Source organism: Rousettus aegyptiacus, unplaced genomic scaffold (assembly GCF_014176215.1).
Source record: "Rousettus aegyptiacus isolate mRouAeg1 unplaced genomic scaffold, mRouAeg1.p scaffold_m13_p_4, whole genome shotgun sequence".
Taxonomy (NCBI): Eukaryota; Metazoa; Chordata; class Mammalia; order Chiroptera; family Pteropodidae; genus Rousettus; species Rousettus aegyptiacus.
In genome coordinates this window covers 153,588,925-153,594,161 of record NW_023416307.1, presented here as the reverse complement: position 1 = coordinate 153,594,161, position 5,237 = coordinate 153,588,925, and the positions used below count along the sequence as shown (strand labels likewise).

The window sequence follows — 5,237 nt, the reverse complement described above, 5'->3', positions numbered from 1 at the left end:
GAGCTGCGCCGAACCGGCTCACGAGAACCCACTGTTAGATTGCCAGGAATCCGCGAAAGCTCTCCCAGCTCTGGCCTCCCTCCCCTTGCACTCCTGTGGCTCCTGAGGGGATCGGTGGTTGTCGTGTGTGTATGGCGGGAGCACTGTGTAACGTGGTATTATTCATCTCTCCCTAAATCCAAATTCAGTGACGTCCACCTGTGCCCATAGCGTGGAGCCTGCCGCGAGGGAGTTTTTATACCATGGAAATTGTCAGATGCTACAAATCAGGGCTTAATAGAGTCATCGTATTATTGATTGTCTAGAGTTAGATTTATGAGGCTGGTAGAGAAATTTCTAACGATATAGATTAGAAGTGTGTCATCTCTTTAGCTGTAACATCGTTAATAGCAAAAAAAAAAAATTGAAGAACTATTTCTCCAATATTGGAAAATGATTCTGTGCTGTGTACCTGGAATGAATATAATATTGAATATTGACTGTAATAAAAAAATTTTTTAAAAATTTAAAAAATTGAAAAGAAAAAGAAGAAAAGTATTATCCGATTCAGGAGAAAAGTTGCTCACGTCATCGACAGATGAGCGAAGTTTCGACATATGTCTAGCCATTTCTCTTTCATTTTACTCTTTAACGTAAACAAAAATATTAACCAGTATTCACGTGGGAACTACGCTTCCAGAGCCAGGTACCAGCCCAGCACTCAACACAGAGCATAGACTGCGTCGGCCGAAACGGTCATCGGATTCTCCCAAGGGGTTGTACCAATTGGCATGTCCGCTGGTGGGTTTGCAGACGAAATTCAGCTGTGCTGCCTGCTCCGAAGGCCGTGGCGGACACAGGCTGGTCGATCGTTGTTGGCACAAGCGAGTGCCGCTCCCATAGGGCCGCTTGCCGCAGGGTGGTCCGGGCAGGGCAGGGCGCTGCAGGAAGTCACGCCACGCAGCCCTGGGCTTCCTGGAGGGGCTGCACTCTGATGGGCAGGACAGCCTGTGAGCGCCGTGGGGCAGGGAGTGTGGCTGGGACACACTCCTGTAAGGAGCGGCAGCCAGCGGGCAGAGAGCTGGGGCCATGTCCACCGGCGGATGTGTCCCTGCTCTGCAGGTGCCCCGTTCGTTACGCGTCAGCCCCACGGCCCCCCCTCCCCTCGAAGGACGCTTGACCCAGGCTGCCCCTGGAGCAGAAGCGTAGTGTGAGGACGCTCCGCTCCCTCAAGCAGGCTCTCATCCATCCCTTCACGTCTCACAGATCACTGCTCAGGTTGAATCTCAGTAAATTCTTCGGTGCACTGACATTTGTGGGCAACAGACTGACCCGTAAAATAACACATATTGCCCCCAGATCCACATAAACCCTTCCGGGGGCCTGTGAATGCGCCCATTGTTCTCTTCCCTGCGAGGGTAAACATTTGGGCTCCTTCTCTCACGGAAAGGAAAGGTCATTGTGTGGTCTGAGCTGGAGACGCCCCGAGGCGGGCTCTGCACTCCTCGCCGTGGGCCAGACGAGGGAAAGCTCCAGCGCCCTCCCGAGCGCGTGTGCCAGGAAGGAGCCGACATGCATGGCACGATGCCTGGGAGGTGACCCGTCACCACGGCTGTGGGCGCGGCGAGGGCAGAGGGCAGGGAGCGCAGCGCGGGCTGGAAAGGGCGGTTTGGAAAGCCCGCCGGTCCCAGACTCCGAAAATCCCAGAACGATTCACGGGCTTGACGTAGTGTGTTTCACGAGCCCCTGGAGGCGAAAACCCAGTGTTTCCTATAACCAGGCGTCAGCATGACCCCGGGGAGAAAGTGGACCCTTGGTCCCAAATGTAATTTTAAATAAAGTTCCAGACGTTTACCTTTGTCTCCTGTAGCACCCACCAGTGCCACCCTGGGTGACAGTAGGTCAAGGAGTTTCTTCTTTCGCAATCCGCCTGGAGGTACCAAAGAGCTGTCAATCTGATGGCGTCCAGAATGGAGCTCCTGGTTTACCCCCTCCCGCTCCATTTTACCTGCCGTCTTCCATGTCTTTGTTAACCCGAGTCCATCCTTCTAGGTTCTCAGGCCAAGCACCTTGGCGTCCTCCTCCGCTCTCGACCTTCACACCCTGCATCCCCTGGCAGTGTAAGCAGATCCCATGGCGCCCGCCTTGAAAACGTCTAGACTCCAACCCACGTCTCTCTTCTCCACGGCTGCACCCCAGTCTCATCTCTCTCCTGGATTATTCCGAACCTCCAATGGTCTCTCTGCTCCTCCTCCCTTGTCCCTCTCTCTCAATCTATCCTCAGACCCTCCAGGGGCTCCTGTCTCCCCCGGAGTAAAGGCAGAAACCCTTCCCGTTCCCCACAAGGCCCGCAGTTCCTGGTCCGTATACTCTCCCCCTCAGTCACTTGGTTCTAGCCAAGCCCACCTTATGGAGGTTGCTAGAAAATGCTGGGGTTGGGGAGGGGGGTGATTTCCTTGCCTCCTCCAGAGCTGCCATAGCTGGGAGGCAGAACCCCTGCCCCATTTACAAGGCCCTGGACACGGGCGTGGTCTTCCGTGCCTTTTCCTGGACAATGTCCCCTCCCCCGTGGTGGTAATGGCCCGCTCCCATGCCCGTTGTCCTTGGCAGCACTGGACAAGGACCTGGCCCACAGTAAATGCTCCACGAGGATGTTTTCAACTGAAGCAAACCACCTTCCTCTACCCGGCCCAGATCAAGGAGTCAGAAATCTGATTCTATCCAGCCCTGTGAGGACAGGGCTGGGCAGACCATGTGCCCCCTCTGGGCTTAGAGACCCCACTGCTGTAAAATGGCATCAGAAGTAACATTTAGCTCTGACATCGTTTGATATAAATATATATAATTTTTGGGGTCAAATTGTTTCATAGGAGCAACCTCAGGCCAGAATATTTCCAAATATCCTGGAAATTGCTCACTCCCTGACTCCATCCTTCATTTCCAAATAACCATCAGGTTCTGCTTCGTCTGCCAGGTCCCCAGCCTGTGCCCACCAGTTCCTCCTGCTGTGAGTCACCTTCCGCTTTTACAGTCTCGTCTCGGTCCCCTGCATCCACGTCGTATGCTGCTGCTGCTGCGGCGGCTTCCTTGTCAAGCCGCACCTTCCCGGCTGGGCCCGGACTCGCCCCTTGGCCCCTGGCACCGCCTTCCGATAGGCAAAGTTCATCACGGCCCTAGTGACCTTCCTGCTCGTGGGGAGGTGGCCAAGTGGCCACATGGGAAGAGGGCAGGAGTGGTGAGGGAGGCGGAGAGATGGGGGTCGGATAAGGCAGAGAGAGATGTGGAGACAGAGAGAGAGTGGGAGTCACAAAAGAGAGAGAACGAGAGGGCAAGGAAGAGTCGCGGACAGACGGACAGACGGCGGGACAGATGAGGGCGTGGGGCGCTGGAGGGTCAGGGCGACAGGCGTCCTGGGAGCACTGCTTGGCTCAGCTTCAAGAGCGAGCCGGTGGGGAGAGCGGATCCCGTGCTGTCCCCTGTGGCACCTGCTCCTGCTCTGCGGGCGCCTCCGTCAACACCTCCCACGCCCTGGATCGCGGCTCGTTTGGAAGCTGCACGTCTTCCCCGTGGAAAGGGGACTCCCGGCCGGGTCGGAACCTCGGGACGCCACACAGGGTCTGGCTCCCAGCGGGGCTCGGAGATGTCCGGAAACAATAACAATAATAGTGACCTATTTCCTCAGTTTTCACAATATGGCCTGGCCCTGTACTGAACAAGCTCCCATTCACTCATTCTTTCATTCCACGTGCTGGGCGTGGTTCTAAGCATATATATATAAGTTACTTCATTAAATCCTAACGATTTTACGAGGCAAAGCACTTTTTAATATTCCCATCGTCACGTGGGGGAACCGGAGCTCAGACAGATTAAACGATTTCCCCAGTTCTGGGACGTGGGTAAGAGAGAGTCTGGCTGATAGTACACCTACGGTTTGTGCATTTGTTATATTATGTAAGTTTTATTTCAGGAAAAAGTTTACTTTTAAACGTTGAATAGTACTAGGTTACCAAACTGGTAAAACACACACACACACACACACACACACACACACGCACGCACACCTCTGCCTATCTATCTATCTGTCTATCTATCTATCTATCTAGATTTGAGATTGAAAATAAATCAGTGCAATTCATCACAAAAGAGAAAAATCAAATGTTTAGCTTGACAGATGCTGAAATTCAACATTTATTTATGTTAGAAACTAATTGAAGGGAATGTCCATAATTTACAAAAATACACAAATTTCAAAAGAAAAAAAAAAGCGACAGCAAGCGAATGTCATATTTAACGGGGGAAGTGGTGACTCTTTCCCCCTGGGGACAGGGAGGTGACAGGGATGTCCTCATCTCCACATCGCTGTGCCCAGAGTCTCTTCCAGTGTGAAATGACAGGCAAAGAGTAATGACACTCTCATTATGGTGTTGGTGGAAATCCCCAAATAATTAAAGTCAATAAGTGACTTTAACGAAGTTGCCAGGTAGAAGGATAATGTACAAAATAGACTGTATTTCTAATACCGGCAGTTATTGGAAAACGAAATAAAAATCAGAAAATGAAAAAAAAATGATCTCACACACATATGTTGAATGAAAAAAATCGGATACAAATACATACCGTATAATTCTGTTTAAATACAGTTCAAAGATAGGCAAAAGTGAAGTATAGCACTGGGAATGAGGATACTAGTTACCTTTGGGGGTGGGGAGAGGGGCTTGATTTGAGTGGAGGTATGGGGGGCTTCTGGACATCGGCAATTTGGTTTTTTTTTTGACCTGGGGGTGGTGGTTACATGAGTGTTCTCTTTGGGATAATCTGTTGAATTGTACATTTATGTTTTTACACTTTTCTGTATGAGAGTCACCTAAAAATTTTTTTAAAAAAACGTTCTTTGGCCAACTTGAGTTAGGTGACCCATAATGGTCAGTTGTCTGCAGCCCGGTCAAAGGGCCACGTGGCTCACGGGCAGGAGGGGTGCGGAGGAGAGGAGGGAGGTGTGGGAGGGGATCTCATCTCACGGGGAGTTTGCCCGAAGAATAATGGGGTTCCCCCCGCCTCTCTCTCTCTCTCTCTCTCTCTCTCTCTCTCTCTCTCTCTCTCTCTCTCTCTCATCTGTGTTTCTTAGATATGTTGTCCTGGCCTACCTGGTTGCATCTTCAAAGTCAGAGTTTCAGGGTCTTGGAAGAAATTCAAGTTCCTTTCCCCTTCCCTCCCCTCCCCTCCCCCTCCCTTCCTTTCCTCTCCCCTTTTTTTTTTAA

The 5,237-nt window shown here is 51.5% G+C and overlaps 1 long non-coding RNA gene across 1 annotated transcript; it reads right to left on the bottom strand.

Moving 5' to 3' along the window:
* Nucleotides 1-1,445: 1,445 nt before the first annotated feature.
* On the bottom strand, nucleotides 1,446-3,593 carry LOC118601692. Its single transcript, XR_004950523.1, has 3 exons — nucleotides 1,988-3,593; nucleotides 1,835-1,909; nucleotides 1,446-1,725 (listed from the first exon to the last, which is right to left on the bottom strand). It is a non-coding gene; the product is annotated as an uncharacterized LOC118601692 (long non-coding RNA).
* Between the last annotated feature and the right edge of the window lie 1,644 nt (nucleotides 3,594-5,237).